Here is an 18,822-nt window from a genome sequence, read left to right on the forward strand (position 1 = left end):
TCTTCATTCAAATATCTCAAAGACACGCATAAAATACACATTTAAAAAATACTATGTGAACACTCTCTGAAACCTTTATCAAGAACCACAATAGCATTTGCCATCCTTATCTATCAAGAAATATTTCTTATCATGAAAACCAAATCTCCCTTACTTCAAATGTAGATTTTTCTTCCCATATCTGTTACTCATAATCCATTTGGTAATATGTTTGAAGCAGCACCACAGCTTTCTCTTCCCTGGTCTAAGTAATAAGCCCTTCCTTTAAAATGAATCCTGTCCCTTAATTTACCACGGTGAAATTTTTGTTTATATAAGTGATTAGGTACCACTGAATGGCAACCACTTCTGAATGAAGATGCTTTGAGAATATTTGTGTGATCTGAGTACTTATTTTTCCCAGAAAATCATTATGTATTCATGAACTGTGAATAAAAACCACACAGGACACAAGCATGACAAACAGTTTTCACAAGCTACATTAAGCAATATTCCACAGAAGAAAAAAAAATTTTTTAATATATACATGTATTTATATATTTGTGTGTGTAGTATTAGAACTATTTAATGACAAATGAAATAAATCAATCATTTTGACTTAATATTGCCCATTTGATATTCATTGAGCAATAGACCATACACTAAAAACTTAATAACCTCCCAAATCATTTGCTCATATTCATTTTATTCCTTATCTAATATTTCAAAGATAATTGTTTCCTATAATAACATTTCCATAATTCATTTCAGGATCAGTGATCAGTCAACAAATTTTGTCAGGTCTCAGGTCACAAACATGTACATGAAAATGCTTACTGCTTGAAAGATAAGTTTAATTTTATTTCAAGTAAAGAAATTTAGATAATAATTTAGATCAATGTTCCCCAAACTAACCTGATATAAAGAATCTCCCGACCCTCTTCCAAAAAAATGTCCATGGTGAGGGCCAGGAATAAGTATGTTAAGAAGTACTCAAATGATTCAAAACTGGGAAACACAGATTTAGACTAAATTCAGTTCTCCTAGTCATTCATTCATGCAGTCAACAATTCATTGTTTTATTCATTCAAACTTGGCACACTTGTGTGTTACATATAATAGGATAAATAAAACATATTCTTAGTATCACAAATAAGGGCAATGAAATAGAATAAATTCTTGACTGAAAATATGTGCAGGCTTGCAGTGGGTACACAAAGGAAGCAGTTGTCAGTTCTACGTAAGAGGTTGGGTAAAGGTTGGCTTCACAGAGAAAGTAGCATTTGAACCAAATCTCAAAAGAATAAGTGTTCACTAAGTCAAGAACTGAAGAAAGAACATCCTACTAAGAGACACTAATGCTGGCACCATTGTGCAGAATAAACTGGCTGAGTATGAAATTAGAAAACAGATCTTTTGTTGAGACTATTTGGAGAAATCATGAGGGCCAAACAAAACTAAGCTGAAGCAGTGAAAAATGGTTACAGAAGAGGAGAAGAAATGCAAAATTAAGAAGGAAGGATTAGAGGAAGGGAAATGGGGGGGGGAGTGGTCTGTATTGGATACAGTTTCAGTTATGCAAGATGATTAAATTGTAGAGATCTGCTGCTACACAACATTGTGCCTGTAGTTAACAATACTGCATTACACACTCAAAATTTGTTAGGAGGGTAGATCTCATGTTAAGAGTTTTTAACCACAATTTTTTTTTAAAGGAAGGAATGATTGGATCTGATAACTGATTAGATGAGAGATAAGAGGGGAGGAGATAAGAGAACCCACAGTTGGGCCCAGTCTGCCTAAAACCAATAGAGATGATATTAATATCTCCAATGGGTACAGTGAATAAAATAAAAGAGGACCAAGTTGGGGGAAGAGTCAGGAATTCAGTCTTGCACATGTAAAGTTGGGGACATATAGGTGGATCTGTCTATTAAGCAGTTGAATACATATACATATACATATACATATACATATACATATACATATACATATACATATACATATACATATACGTCTGGAACCTTGGAGAGAGTACTGAGTTTAGAGACATGAACTTGGAAGGCAGCAACAGGTGAATAGTGTATGAGGTCTTAGGAGTGGTTGAAATCATACAAAGAATTTTATAGCTTGAGAAGCAGTCTAAGAATGGAACTTTGGAGAGTATTAATATTTCAAAAATGAGCAGGCAGGGATAAAAAAGAGATGGGGAACAAGAGGAAAGTGATATCAGGAAAGCTAAGGGGAGATAATTTTAAGTGAATGGGTCCTTGCCAGCAAATGACCCAAATATGTCAGAAAAAGAAGAAAATAAGCTATTAGATTTGGCCACTGAGAGGTCAGTGATTGAGAAATGGTATGAGTTGAAGAAGGAGTAAGAGATAAACTAGGAACAGCGAAAGTAGGCTCTGGTCTCAAACTGGATTGGTAAAGAAAGAAGAGAAACAGTAGATGGCTGTGAAAGTATACCCTTTTTAAAAAATTCAGAGAATCTCAGAATTTGAAAGATTTTGGGAAAGCATTTCCTTTTACCCCAATGCAGAAATCCCTTCCAAAGCTTCCCCTACAGGTAATTGTCCAACCTCTGCTTGAGTATTTCCAGGAATAGGAAGCTGATTAACTCAAAAATAGTTCATTATACTTGTTTTTGAACTGTAATATATATAGAAAATTACATATGAAAGATGGTTAATATTCATAAATTGAATACACCTATGTAAGCAATATCTAAATGAAGAAACAGATACCACAAGCAGTAGAGAAGTCTACAATCCACCCCCTCACCAAGAATAACCAGTATCTTAGATTAAATATATAGATTAGTTCTGTTTGGTTTTGAACTGTGTATAAATAGAACCATTCAGTATACATTTTGTGTGTCTGGCTTCTTTCACTTAACATTATGTTTGTGAGTTTCATTCATATTGTCATATGTGATTGATATTTACTCTGATAACTGTAAAATATTTCAGTGTGTTAATATGCCAATTTATGTAACTATTGTTCCATTGATGGGCATTTCTTTTTGACACTATTACAAAGAGGGCTACCATTAATGCTCTAGTACATGTTTTTGTGGTTAACATATACACACATTTTTCTTGCTTATACACCTGGAAGTAGAATCACTGGGTCATAGAATATGCATTTGTAGATGCTTACAAAATTTTTCCAAAGAGGTTGTTTCAATTTACACACCTACCAGTAAATCATGAGAATTTCAGTTGCTCTACACCCTTGTCCAACACACAATAATTTTCTATTTTAGCCACTTAATGAATCTATTGTGTTATCACTTCATTTCATTTGCATCAACTAATGAAGCTGAATGACTTTTCACATATTTATTGACAATTTGGATATATTATTACATGAAGTGTCTGTTCAAGACTTTTACTTCTTTTTCTATTGGACTGTTTGTTCTATTCTTTTTTTATTTGTAGGAGTTCTTTATATAATCTAGGTATGACTCATTTATCAGCTATATGTACCGAGAATATCCTCTCCCACTCTGTAAATGTCTTTTCATTTCCTTAATAGAGTATTTTGATGAACAATAGTTCTTGGTTTTAATATAAACCAATCCATACTATTTTTTTCTTTTATGATTAGTGCTTTTGTAAGAAGTTCTTGCCTACTCCAAGGTATAAGACTTTCTTCTATGTTTTCCACTATGTCTTGCTATTCTAATCATCCTGTCTACTGTGTTCTTTTTTTCCCTCATAACTTATTTGTATTAACCAAAATTTTTATCATTCCCTTTATTTCTCTCTATTAACATTTTATTTATATATTCTTTAACCATTCTTCTAGAGTTTACCTGAGGAACTACATCATGCATTCTTGAGTTAGTTCAATGTAATACAATTATTACTTTTATTGTCTTCTCCATATTGCTAAACCACAGAAGTTTTTAACTCCGTTTACCCCTTCCTGCCTTTCATGTCATCATTGTCACTATTGTTCTATTCTATAAGTATTTTAAACTCCACAAAGCATTACTCTTATTCTTTAATATAATTAATATGTTTAATATGCATTTACACTTTCCAGTGTTCCTCTGTCACTCTGATATATCCATGGTTCCATTGAGGGACATTCTTCCATTTATAGAAATTCCCTTTAGTATTCCTTTAGCACAGGCCTGATAGTAATGAATTCCCTCAGTTTTTATTTTGTTTTGTACTGAAGGGGGGGCTTTTTTTTGGTCAAAAAACATTTTTGTTTCTTTATTTTTATTAGTTATCAAATTGTAAGTTGGCAGTTCTTCACTCTCAACACTCTACATTTAATTTAGCTTCTAACTTCCCTTAGTTCTCAAACTTATTTTTGCTCTTTGAGGTAGTAAGTCCTTTTCTTTGCCTATTGGTAAGATCTTTTTGTCTTTGGTTTTCAGCAGTTTTACCATTATGTACCAATGAATGTTTTTATTTTATTTATTCTGCTTGGGTTTTGATAAATTTCTTGAATCTGTGTGGGGGTGTCTTTCTTAAATTTTGGGAAATTCCTGGCCTTAACTCTTTAAATAATGCATTTCCTCCATTTGTTCTCTCCTCTGCTTTTGAGATTTTATTTATTTATTTATTTATTTATTTATTTATTTATTTATTTATTTATTATTTATACAATTATTTAAGAGCTTTATTAACAGGTGCTTGCAGTTTGTTGACTTTTTCTTTAAATCAAGCTGTAAACTTTTATTACAAATTAAAAATGAGGTTCTTAATAATCTCAACTTGACCAGAAAAGAAACAACTTAAAAACCTCTAAAGGTGTATTGATAAAAACCAGGCTTTTTTTTTTTTTTAAAACACATCTGTCATTACCAGAAAGAGACGTCTTCAGGTAAAAATAATAAAAAAACCCCATGCTACATAGATAATGCAGATAATTCTAGTTATCTGGTCAACAGGCATAAAGCAAGCACTTAAGGTCTTCAGCTCCAATCTTTTGTTCATTTCTTATTGCTAGAATTTCATAGTCATTTCTTCTTGTTGGATGAGTAAACCGGATGATAGTAGAGATGGTAAGCTGGCACTTATTCTGCTCCACCTGGGGAGCAGACCAATTCTCAGCTGGTGGATCCGCTGCTTTTGTCTCTGCCATCTTGGGGTTTTGGGTTTTCCGGGCATCTGAGCAGGTAATTGAAGTTGCAGTGGTACCGACACTGAGGTAGCTGCTGACCCTGAGTCTCATCTCCTTGATTTTCCTTCCTCATCTTCTTCACCACCATCCTCTCTGGGCTGTCTGTGGCGGGGAAGGCCCCTCCAGAATCGTGGTCTATAACCCCAACACATATTCTGTCTCACTGGTCTACCTTGTTCTCCTGCACCCCGGTTGTCAGCACCCTCCATCAATTCTCCCTGCATAGGAGGGTGGAATACTGTGGTCAACACCCATAGAGTCTACGCACGTAGTAAGGTGGGAACCTTCGCCTGCGGTAGGGCCGGCGCTGCTGGCCTGGCCTTCCAGAGCACTCTCCCATCCCTTGTTCTTTTCCCCACTCTCACTATTCTGGTAATTCCACTGGTAATTGCGTGGAGGACCCCTGCGACGTGGATAGCATCTATAATGGTTATGGTCTGCTGCGTATTTGCTGCCTCACACTGCAACTTCACCAGGGCCTGTAACACTTGCTGCCTCTGCACCCTTTTCTCCTTCAACAACATCAGACTCTACGGTCCCTCCATCTCCTCCACGGTGGCGAAGGTACTTCCTGGGGTTACTCTTCTGTATGGCAGTCTGGTGCACAAATACACCTTCCCTGGTATCATTCCTGTTGATGAAACCGTATCTGTTTCTTACGTGAACCATTTTACTGTTCCCAAAACCTTCCTTACGATGATCTTTTTGTCCCTGCCAGCAGGCACCTCAGTTGTAAGGCCCCTCCCGCCCCCGCCCCCGCCCCCGCCCCGGGCCGCAGCTCCCTGCAGCGCTGCTCATGGTTCTGGGCTTGGTGTCGGCAGCGCTGAGGGCGGGGACGGTGGGCGGCTGCCGGGTCTCTGCCTCACTGCTCATGGTTGCGGTGACGGTGACGGTGACTGATGCTGGCTGCGGCAGCTGCGGCTCCTCCCAGGGTATGACAGTAACTAGGCTGGCGGTGCTGGGGCTGCTCAGGACTCTCTGGGATCCGCTCTCTGCTCCCGCTACCAATTGAACTTGCTTTGGGGACTTTAATTTTATATGTTAAAATTGTTGAGCATATCCCAAATATCTTTCACACATTATCTGATTTTTCCTTCTCTTTCTATGCTGATTTTGGGTGTTTTTCAATTCAGTAATTTTGTGGTCTGTGTTCTACATATTATGCTTCTCCATCAAATTCTTAATTTCAGATAGAGTTAACGTCAGCTCAAGAATAGCCGTTTTATTATTGTGTATGTATTCCCCATTCTCTGATAAAATTTCCTATTCATTTCTACCAAGTGTTTCTTTGGTCCATTTTTATTTCTATTTTCCGGAACATTTTAATTAATCATAGGTATTTTGAAGTCCTTGTCAATTGTGTGCAATATCTGAATCATCTACTTGTTTGCTTCAAATGTTTTTTTTTCTTTTGATTATTAGTCATAGTTTCACCTATTTGTATGTTTAATTACTATTTCATTATATGACAGAAAAGTATGCATAGAAGAACGTCAGAATCGCCAAATGATATCTTCCACCAGAGAAGATTTCCTCTTTCTATTGTTGGGCTGATGAGAGGCTGGCTGATAATTTCAAACTAATCAAGGATTCAGCTGGATTGGGGCTTGGATGAAATTTTAGTGCGATATATGTGATCTTCTTGTTTATTTCTATTTCTAAGCCATGACACTCCCTGGACTTTGATTCAGATCCTGGTGGATATTTATCTTCTCAGCCCTGACAACTATTTCCTCAAGCCCAAACAACTAAAAAAATTTGGCAAGTTTCTTCAAGAGCTCTGTATGAGTTTAGCATCTCCCTCCTACCAAGTCCTTTTATTTGTTTCTTTCCTGAAACCAAAAGTCTGCAGAAGCTTTCACTCTGTCTTTTAGAAGCTTTTAGTCTCACCCTCTTGCTTCTCATATGGCCTCAGGACACAGTAAACCCGGTGGAGAAAGCTGGCTGTGTGTTTTAGATCCCTTAAGTTTGCAATTTGTCATCCCAGCCTTATACAATCATTAAATTTTTTGCTGGCTTTTCTTACTCCCAGAAGACACCTTCTGCCTGGCCCTAGTCTAACCTCAGACCACACTCAGAATAAGTAAACGCCCTTAGGGAAAAAATGACAATCAGTAGCATGGCTTAGAATGATTTCCTCCCTGAAATTTTAGTTCATTCAGTCCTTGTTGCTTCAGCTTTAGGAAGTATAGCTAATTTAGATTGTTCTAGGTATTGCAAAAGAAAAATTGGCCTGACATAACCTACCTGGAAATGAAAAAGCAATTATGTTTTAATAGCTCTACTTGTTTTCGAAACTCTTTAGATTGAGACAAAATTGACTCTCCTTCATTTTCCACTTTTTGTCTTAATTTTGAAATCTGGAACAACATAGAATTATTATATTCTCATATATTTCTCCACCTATCTGAAGGATTGTCTCCTTTAAATCTCTTTCTTTCCACAGTAAATGTCAACAAATTCCAAACGTATTTTTCATACATCGTTTACAACTTGGTCACCATCTTCATGGAACAATCCAGTTTGTCAGTAACCTTCTTAATATGCAAATATGGACAAATATGCTAGATGCTATTATTAAACTCAAAAAGGAAAAAAGAATCGTAAAAATAATACAGTTATGAAAGAAGTTATCTGATGAATTGTTTTCAAAATCACATGAACAAGAGCAAAAAAACCGCAAAGACAGAAGGAAAAAAGTTATACATAATAGAGATAAAAACAACGAGTTGAAAGCTTCCAAAATGAGTAAAAGCTCATGAAAAATGTTAAGCATAAAAAATACATTTTATTCTTTTCAAACCCTTTCTTCACAGATGACATCAATTTATTCTCCCAATTCAATCACATTTTATAAATGAGTTAACTTAGAGAATTCTGCCCAATGTAAAAAATGTAATTAGTGGCAGAGATTTTCTTGGTTCAGATACAGATATTTACTACACGGCTATATTCCAATCTATTGAATCATCAAAATAATGCCAAGTAAACACTTTTAAACTTTACCATAAAAATTTAGCTGGAGAGAATGACCCTTTGAAAATGTAGACAATTCTCTTATTTAAAGAGAAAAATATATAGTAGGTTCTCTCTTATACCAGCTAAAGATGTGTATACAGAACCACAAAGTACATTTCCTAATATTACTAAGGTTTTTGAGAAGGGAGATGAGGATTTCAATATATAGAAATCTCTGTCTATCTCACATTTAAGAATCAAGCCACCCAGTAAAATGGTCAGTATTTTAACAAGGTAGATTTAATCCTAAAAACATGTAGCTCTCTACCTCCCTCTTACATGTTAAGCAAATATCTGTGCAATCGATCTCCTCTTTTTAAGTACTTAGGGATGCATTTGGCACCTGAGGTGGCTACTTTGAGCTTCTAAAAATATGTTTGTTTTCCCAGAGCTGTTGTTGCCTTGACAATTCAAAGATACATTTGCAGTTACTCTGATTTAGAGAAGAGGGATGTAAATTTGGCTGTTTTGTGTTGCTTCTAAGAATCTCTCTACAAATCAATGCCATTTAAAATGTTCTTAACTGAACAAGTTTAAAGCAGCATACAATGGCCAAAAATCTTATATTTGAAAAAAAAAAAATCAAAGCCCAAAACCCCCATTACCTATAGGTAGGAACAGTAATGGTCTGTAAAATGTAAAACAATATTTCAGAAACTAATATTTAATTCCACAATCAGAGATGAGATTGGGGGGGAAAGTAACCCTGAGAGAGGTGCCAGTTTTACTTAAATTGAGGGTAAGGGGTAAATGAGAGCAGAGCTGGCTTGAGCCTGGACCCAGGTTTGCCACCTGCCATAACTAAGATGAGAAAGAACCAGAAAGGTGAAGTTGGAGACCTTTCAGACAAGCTTCCCTAACTTTATGAGACTGCATACTTGGAGTTCTGTCAATGTTTAATATTTTCTCAAAGTAAGATACAGATGAAACTCTCCAGTCCAGGAAATTAGATGGGCCCAAGATGCCACTAGGAGGCAAAGGAAGCCATTATAAATATTGGGAAGTTTGAGTTAATGCAGAGAAACTGATATGTTGCCTGGCACCTTGTAAGTGCTCATTACTATTGAGTTGAATATGAAGTGAATTGTGGGTTTACTACAAGCATACTTCCTGAGTTAGGAGGCCTGGGCAAACAGGGCCAAAAATTAACTCACAAATTCAAAGCCATCTATTTTTAAAATGCATGATAAGCAACACAGGAAGCTTTTATAACTAGCCAGCAAAATCTGAGCTTTCAATCAACAATTTATTTCATGGAAGGTGTGGAGCATGGAAAGGATCCAGAAGCACAGATGGTTTTTTACATCTGCACATGCAATTTCCTTTTTCTCCGTCTTTATATAAACCTCTCTCATTTTTTTTTAAAGAATGATAGAATTTACCAGTAAAATGCAGCACTACTTACTGCCTCTGGAAATGTTACTCACCTCCATATCACATTTTTAGCAGCAATTTAACTATTTTTCAGTAAGTGTAGAGAGATGGGGGAAAAAAACCTTATAAATTCCCCCTTTACTGTATCTTGAATAATTTCAGACGTTTAATTCCTCCAGGGATCTAAAACTTTTCAAGTATTTAAAGTAAGCACCTTTCTCCACTCTTATCCCTAACTACTTTCTTAGGATTAACACTAATTTTTCATAGAATCTTAAGACCAGAATGAATCTTGGAGGTCATGTTAGTGCAATGCTCTCCTCAATAGGTAGGCAATGAAGGCCCAGCAGGGCTAGTGACTTGCTCAAGGTCACTTTGCTGATTAGTGCAGGGGTACTAAGAAAAGCACACTTGCATCACAATTCACAATTACAGAGCCACACGTATGAAGACCAACATAGAGCCATGTCTCTAAAAATTTATTTCCAGGACTCCATCAGGATGCAAAGCCCCTATTCTTCCAAAGTAAATCAGATTCATTTGAGGACGTAAAGATGCCTGATTTTCAAAATCCAAGGGTATTTCTCAAAAATTTAAATAGACATATCATGTTTCATAATTGGATATAATGTACAGTATGGTAACTATACTTAAAATGACAACAACAATAATAATAATATTGGATGGAATGAAATTCCAGGTATCCAAACATTATATAGGAAACTGGATTGGTGAGTTTTGGTAAGGAAGTAAATAACATAATACTACAACATAAACTACAAAAATGCTTCAAAAGGAATATTCAGTTTAACTTTAGAAAAATACTCTGTTGAAACAAGCAAAATTAGTTATTAAATTCTCTGACTGTCATGCTAATTAAGTTAGCCTAGACTTCTCTTCTGAACTCCAGAATTGAGCAAAGCCCCTCCCCAACACCACCATTAGGCTATACCAGACCTCCACACCCTTATTAAGGCTAGCACCAAACTCACAACCAAAGCAATTGTGAACCCATCACCCTCGCCATGTATCCTCTTCCAGGGAATGCCCACATCAGGACACTTGTGCATCCAGAAACCTAAACTTCCTTGAGACCTCACTCACTCCCATTTCTAATCCCTTCACCAAATCCTATCCTTGTGCCTAAATGCTCTTCAGACTTGATGAATTCTATCTCCTAGCCACCACCCACATCCATACTGCCTTCTCACTCTCTAATGGATCCTCCAGTAGCTTCCTGACAGTTTTGTACATGTTCACTCTTGACGCTCTTTTCTCCAGAATTGTCTTTCTATAAATACAAATCTGTTCCTGTCACTTCCCCACTTAAAATTCTTCATTGGCTTTCAATTGCTTTATGATAACAACATAAACCCTTTAAAAATCTCTCAAAAAATCATAAAATGGCCTAAAAGGAACTAATGATGTGGCCCCAACGGCCTCTTGGACCCATCTCTAAAGGGCCTTCTTCCCACCAGCACCCCCAGTCCCATCCTGTAATTGCTAGTCCAGCCATCCTGGGCCCCCTTTCCCATGCCTGCCTCTGATTCTTTGCTCAGTGTTACCCTGACCTGAAGCATGCTTCCTCCCACTTATACTCATCTGTTCACACATCTCAAATCCCATGAAACTTTCTTAGGGAAGTCCACCATGATGTCCCTCCCTGCAAGACCTGTTTCCAGTACTTTTCCTCTACAACCAACATCAAAATTTATAATATATTTGTATGATGATTTGTTTAATGTGTATCCCCTTTCTAAAATATATGTTTCTATTTATTCACTTATCTCACTAGCGCCTAGAACAGTAGCTAGCATATAATAAATGTTCAATGATCATTTATTGAATGAATGAATAAATCAATAGAGAAGAGAGAAAGGGAAGAAAGGAGGAAGGGAAGAAAAAGAGCAGGAATGATTTATACTATAAAACCCACCAAGGGTTTGTAAAGGTCCATTTCAGGCTTATATGTTAGCTCAGATAACTGAGGCTGGTAGAACGTTTACTAGATTATAGACCACAGTCACACTCAGATCAAGTCTATCCAAGTTATCCAAACTTCAGTCAGTTTAAAGGCTTTCCCTCAGGGGTAAGAACTATGTACAAGAGGTTTTTTTTTTTTTTTTTTTTTTTTTTTTTTGTACTGAAAGCCAAAAAAACTAAAAGCCCTACATAAAAATGCTATTTTTAGACTTTTTACTGAGCTTAGTTAACACCATAAAACAGGTATAAAGAATGACCTTCCTCCAGTTAAACTCCAAGTCCTGGAAAGACTCGTGTGTACTTGTAAGACCCTAGAGCTACAGTGCCTACTAACTGGCCAATATACAATGTAGAAAGCTCTAAAGCATGATCGCCATAAAGTTTGTGTGTATGATTTTGTGTCTCTAAGGAGGTGAAGAAGGAAATGATCAGCAAAGAAGTGACAGAGGGAAATACCAGCAAAATGTTACTCTCCTTAAATTATTTAGAAAAATGGAGTCAAGGCAATTGCTGTGGCTTATAAATTTTTTTTCTGATTTTTTTTAACATCAAATTCTCAAAATGGAGGATGAGGCCAGCAGGCCAAATATAATTGCGAGAGTGCAAAAGCAGAGAGAGACAAAAATGTCAATGTAATGCAGCAAAGCACTTCATTAGATTATGTGACTTGGAAGATTGTTATAATCTGGCTCCCATTAAGAGTTTTCTGAAATTGGGCTACAATTTCTAAGACAGTCTTAATCCACTTCAACTAGAACCTACACTATAAACTTAAAGTCACTGATAATTCATACAATTCAGGAGGACAAGGTATAATCCATATTTATGAGTTTTAGAGACAAGATTTGCATTCCCACTTTGGTTTCCTTCAGGCTCTGTTGGCTGTATTTTTTGTGTGGGGATATACGCAAGGTTGATTTATGAGCACTTGCATAAGAAAGTCTGCTTTATAGAATGAGAGTCAGAGTCCTAGGAATTGAAGAAACCACCATAAACACATACTCCAGTGTCCATGGCCCAGCTTACTGCCAACTTTCTGCCACAGATACAGAAAGAACACAGTGATACAGCAGTGCAGCGCCTAAATCTAAGATCTGGGAGATGTGCAATCTCAGATAAAACTTGTATATCTAGGTTTGGGAAGCCCTGAAGAAGTAATAAATCTACAAGTATCTCCTCAGAACCAGGACAGACAAAAGAGAAAGCAAAGTAGTTGCTCTCAAGTGTCTGTGATATAATTGGGAGGATAAGACATAACTCTATAAGATAGTCACTAACACAGCAGCATGTAAGAAGTACTAGGGGAGGAGTAAAATTTTACATTGCTACAGTTCAGAGAAGGACGGTCATAGAAATTTGGAGGTTTTATTTTTTCCAAAGTCTTCAAACAGCAGGTAGAAGTTAAGCTGGCTCCCAGCAGGATCCAGAGAGGTGGGGAAGAAGTAGCAAGAGGAAACCAGGATGAGTGACAACCCCAAATACTTGCATTTCTTTATAAAGTGTCCCCTTCTCTCAAGGAAAAAAATCATCCATGTTACATAAACTAGTAGATTGTTTTGCAAGTGAGAGACATTTTCTGCTGTATTAGGTTTTGAAATTGTATTTTTCCATTTATCTTACAGCATTTATATGGGGGTGGATGGAGAAGCATCAGCAGGTTAATTTCTTCCTTTCACAGAGATTTTGCTGTTTATAATTTAAAATAGAACAACTGAACTGTGGAATAAAATTGTGGAAGTCGGGAATACATATGATAAAACTGATGTTACTCAAAAAAAAACTGGACTATGTATATAATTCCCACTTAGAGTGTTTTATTAAATCCCAATATCAGAATAGATCTGCTGACACAAGTTTCTGTCCCCAGAGAGGAAAGTTATTATTTTGTTATTTATCATTCTTATGCTTAATCCTGCTCTTTGGTATTTAATCACAGGCATTATCTACTTCATTTTCTAAACATGCATAGAAAAGGTGAAGTGACCTGCCTAAAGCTAAACAGTAAATCAGTATCCTATATTAGAATAAGAATTCTCAGTCCTTTTTGTTTAGTTGAATATTTGACATTTGAACTATGATACTTCCCCCTAATAAGCCAGTCATTCTAATAATGTCCAAATATTTCTCCTTCTTTCAGTTCTGATAGAGCTTATAAATTTTTGAGCACTTCAATTTGATTGCATCTCAAATATAGATTAATGTGGCAACAGTAAAAATTACTGAAAAAATGACTGTTGGAAGCAGTATTTTAAAAACACTTAATTCTCTAAGCTTATTTCAGCTATATATTGAACGGTGATATGAAAATGACAAGCAATGAACTATGTAGAAAAAGAACAGAGGACATGATAGAGTGTTTCAGTCAATCAGGAATAATATAATCATCCCTTTCACTTACTAAGAACTTACTCTTCCAGGATACACACAGGTATTCTCTCTAGTGCTAACAATAAAACCATGAGGTGAGGATTATTATATCGGTTCCACAAACACCAATATTGTGGCTCAGAAAGGTTAATTAACATGCCCAAGGTTACTCACCTAGTAAGCGATGGAGATTGACCCTTTTTGTCTATCCTCATTGCTAGTACCTGGTTCCTGACCTCAGGCTCCCATCATCTCTCACCTACCATTTTCTGTATTCTCATAACCCACATGTATACCAACTGCTGCTCCTCCATGTGCATCATTGCTACTGGCATTTCTGAGTAGTTCCAGTGCCATGGGCCAGCCATGTTGTCTAATGCCTCTGTGCCTCTGCGTGGAATGGTCTTTCTACTTTCTCCTACAGAGTTCCTATTCTTTCTTCAAGGCTCAGTTCAGGAGTCTTCTCTCTCAGGCCTTTCCTGACCCCAGCCTAGCAGAGCTGATTATGCTCCGCTGAGGCCACCGCATAACTCTTCTTAAGGTTGAGCTTACTCATTTTTATGTTCACATGCATGGATCCCTCTTAGAGACTGGGAGCTCCTTGAAAACAGGAACCATGCTTCAATTATCTTTGAATGACCAGTACATAGAACAGTTCCTGAAACCTAGCTGGCATTCAATAAATTGAATACTTATACTATCTTGGGCAGAAGTTTAAGCTGGACCCAAAGCAATTGCAAATGACGTAGTGTGTATTAATCCTTCACCCATTACAATGGCATTGAGATTGCAATCAGCAGTCTAAGAATCAAAGGGTTTTCTTTCAATGCTATAAAGAGAATTTTTAAAAATTACAAACCAGAGAATTTTCAGCTATATTTTAGTCAAAAATTAGATCGGTTACTCCTTCATTTGCTGTTCATTTCCCCTGTTGCATTTATTAATTATCAAATATATTAGTTGGTTTGAACAACTGCTTGCTCCTGATAGTCCATCTGCACTCTCTTCTCAATAATACACTGAAGTCATAAGTGCTGGATTTATTGCCTTGGTGATTTCCATGGCACAAATTGTGATTTCATCACAGCACTGAGCAGAAGGGAGAGCTAATGGGCAAGACAAAAAATGCTTAATCAATATCACTGGTGGCATAAGTTTAAAACCCTAGACCCCCAAGCAGATTTTGAAAAGGGCTGCACTCAAGGCCCTTGTCTCTAGAAATACGTTTATTGCACCATGAAGTTAAGAATCATTTTCTTTCCTCACAAATTCTTAATTACTCCATAGGCCGCTTAGGGGTGCACTGAGTCTATGGATAACTCAGTTGGTCCACAGGAGCAGAAATCCCTGAAGAAATGAGGTGGAAATATATTATTTCCAGGAAAGGTCTTTCCTCCCCAAAATACATGATTCTTTAAAAGACAGAGTATCTCTTTGGCATCAGCAGAGAAAAGAAAATTTCAGAACTTGAATGCTGCAAGAGATCTGAAAGATCAGACATCAGCCCTGGAACTGACAGAAGTACCCTCTAATCTGGGTAGTCAGGGGATGGACCACAATATTATGAGTTAAGAGAATGACCAGATTTGGGCAACTAGGAGCCATCCATCCGCTACATTAATTAAGTGCTCATAAGTAGGAGTGTAACTGGAATGCTGAATCAGGCAGGCACTTCTGTTATAGTCACGCATTCTGACAGAAGCCATCTGTGTGTTCTGACAATAAAGCAGGTGTGCAGTGAAGGATCAAGAAGGGTGAGTGTGATCAGGGGACCACTAAGCATTTTGGTATAAAGACTTCTACATTGTTAAACTTCTTGACCTTTGAATCTATTTAAATACCTACAGGAGCTATCTGATTTATTAGAGAAAGATTCATCCTCTCTTTGAAACCATGTTACTAACGTCCTCAAGTAAAAAGAAAGCCTCTAATGTGTAGCCCCAGTATGATGACACAAATATAAGCCACATAGCTACCTTTTCATTGAACACACTATGAAAAATAAGCAATCAACATAATGGTTAGCAAGCAGGTCAAATACATTCTTCAGTGTTCTTTCATGAGGCTACCACCTAGGAAATGCTGTCTCAGTGCTAAACTACAGCCTTATTTTTCTGGCCATCCCCATCCCCCAAATAGAATGACCGTATCCCATTATGTTACTTTTCATTGTCTACCTCAACACAACATTTCAACAATGTTCTTGGAGTTTTAACTACATTGAATTATATGTGGAATGTTATTAATTTCTAGAATTTTTCTGTTCTTTGTTTACATTTTTAAATTCCTCTTCAGAAGGTAAGAAAACCTGCACTATTCAGATACTAGATAGTGTTTACAGCTTAACAATAAGAATCTAGTACATTTATTAAGAAACTGCATCTTTTGTCCTACTCTGTCACTTATTTGCATCTCAATTTCATGTCCTGTAATAACAAATTATGAAATCATTAAAAATAAACAAATAAGCCATTCAAAATACATTAGTTCTCCCCAAAGGCACTTGGGATGATTCCCATTACATTCTTTTGAGAGTTTGATTTACTTACAAAAGCCATAAATATTTTATTAAAATGTAAGCAATTGAAGCAAATAAAAAAGGGAATGAGTGAAGAATAAAAATAAAAAGGTAAGGTAATCTAATCAGTTCTCTATTACAATGAGAGAGAGACATGGTAAATTCAGTTGGAATATAATCATTTTCCAAAGTAAATGTCAGTTCATAGAAGAGTTGCCTTGATTTCACAAAACTTCTCAGGGAGTGGGTGTAATCAGAGCCTCTGAGTTCTAGTGTTTCCTTATAAACAAACACAAAATATCACACACCGAAAGCTTTCTCTCTTTGCATCTATACTCACAATTAGACTCATGTACCTACTATTTTCTTAACTTTTTATTCACATATTCTGAATGATGACAGAAGCCCAGAGATGGTAAGCAATCTATTCTCATACCTATTGCTCCTTGAATTATCCTCAGACGTTTAGCACATTTCTGTGCCTAGAGTGAGAATTCCACAAATACTTACAAGTGAGGAAGTGTAATAGGAAGAAAATACCAAAGATGCTCTGATTAGGAAAAAGTCACTAACCACTACCAAGTTGCACACAAACACACACACACACACACACACACACACACACACACACACACACACACACACAGAACTCCTTCCATATCCTCGGTTTCAACGTCTGTGGTTTCAGTTACCTGTGGTCAATCACGGCCAGAAAATACTAACTGGAAAATTCCTGAAATAAGCAAGTCATGAGTTTTAACTTGTGTGCCATTCTGAATAGAATGATGAAATCTCTTGCCTCCTGGCTCAGTACCACCAGAAACATGAATCATCTCTTTGTCCAGTGTATCCACACTATACATGCTACCTGCCTAGTCATTTAGCAGCCATCCTTCCATGATTAGTCACTGTCTCCATGACCTTTCACTGTCAAAGTATTTCAGTTCTTGTGTTCAAATAACACTTATTTTACTTAAAATGGCCACGGAATGCAAGAATAGTGATGTTGGCAATTCAGATAGTCTCTTATTGTGCCTAATTACTACATTAAACTTTATCACAGGTATGTATGCATAGGAAAAGAAAGTATATATAGGGTTCAGTACTATCCATGGTTTTAGGCATCCACTGGGGTTCTTGGAATCCCTCATGGATAAGGGAAGACTCCCCTCAAATATAATGCTTATATACAAAAAATATGCTTATATATTTTAAAGTATGTATAATATATTACATATTATATAATGTACTCACTATCTCACACAATATCAGAGCCACATTAATACATTTTAAAACTAAATTGAGGGAGGAGAACCAGATATCAAGAGTATATTACTTTAATGGGGGAAAAGTATAGCTCAGTGATAGTGTGTGCTTAGCATACACAGAATCCTGGGTTCCATCCCCAGTACCTCCATTAAACATAATAAACAAACAAATAACAAACTTAAGTACCTCCCCAAAAATAAATTTTAAAAATAAATAAAATTTTAAGAGTATATTAATTTAAAATTTAATTTATGATTCTACTCAAAGGCTCATTCAAGTGAGAATGTCTTCTTTAGTAGCCATGAAAAAATAAAAATCATTTTGCTACTTAGATTAGATTAGATTTCTTAACCCTTAAATTTAGATTCCCTTAATCATATATTTCTACAAGATTTATGATCAGTTCTTCCTTTGGAATCTTGATACTTTGATATTTTAATAATAGGTATTTGAATAATAGAATAAAAATGATGAATTGTTACTATTATTCATAATGATATGATTAAAGTTTTTCACAGAGACGACTGCATCTCATAGAGAATCTATCTCGAGTATATGTTTATACATAAACATCCTTTATACATCCTTTTCATCATCACTGATCTTATATCATTCAGATTATTGATTAGCAGTATAAATGATACAACCTAACAATAATAAAAACTCTTACATAAAACTCCTTTGTGTTATTTTATATTTGTACCTTTTTTATCACTGAATGTCTAGCTGTGTTAAACAGAGCTAAAACATATTCTCTCAGTACGGTATGCTGATGATAGTGAAGATTGTTGTGCAACATCGGGTTTGAGTTTTACTGCCCAAATATGGCCTAAAACATTTTGATGTTTTTAATTGCATTTGATACCTACTTTGAACCTTGAGTTGAAACCAAATCATCATATTGTTAATGAAACAAAGTGGGCCATTAAGAAATAACACCTCACATTTTTCCTATGTAGCTTATTTTTAACTAGTTTGATCTAAGCCATGGTTGAAAAATATTATATGCATATATATGTGGCTAATCACATAACACTGATCAAAGATACAACCATTTAACTTGCTCATTATTAATTATTAGTAAGAAACTAAAGCCAGACATCTATATCCTATGAAGTAAAGTAACAGAAAATGAACCCTAGAAAATGACAGTTTGTAAATGTTAGGTA

At 36.1% G+C, this 18,822-nt stretch overlaps 2 protein-coding genes, 1 long non-coding RNA gene and 1 pseudogene across 8 annotated transcripts in view; 1 reads left to right on the forward strand and 3 right to left on the reverse strand.

The window, feature by feature from the left end:
* Window positions 1–18,822, reverse strand: part of CTNNA3 (catenin alpha 3) — a 1,348,033-nt gene that overhangs the window by 906,342 nt on the left and 422,869 nt on the right. The window lies entirely within an intron of this gene.
* The window catches only part of LRRTM3 (leucine rich repeat transmembrane neuronal 3), a 166,791-nt gene that overhangs the window by 134,908 nt on the left and 13,061 nt on the right, over window positions 1–18,822 (forward strand). The window lies entirely within an intron of this gene.
* Window positions 4,604–7,824, reverse strand: LOC116667177 (annotated as a pseudogene).
* LOC116667182 lies at window positions 10,665–18,787 on the reverse strand. The gene is made up of 3 exons (XR_004323974.1): window positions 18,490–18,787; window positions 14,868–14,870; window positions 10,665–10,675 (listed from the first exon to the last, which is right to left on the reverse strand). It is a non-coding gene; the product is annotated as an uncharacterized LOC116667182 (long non-coding RNA).

Source organism: Camelus ferus, chromosome 11 (assembly GCF_009834535.1).
Source record: "Camelus ferus isolate YT-003-E chromosome 11, BCGSAC_Cfer_1.0, whole genome shotgun sequence".
Taxonomy (NCBI): domain Eukaryota; kingdom Metazoa; phylum Chordata; class Mammalia; order Artiodactyla; family Camelidae; genus Camelus; species Camelus ferus.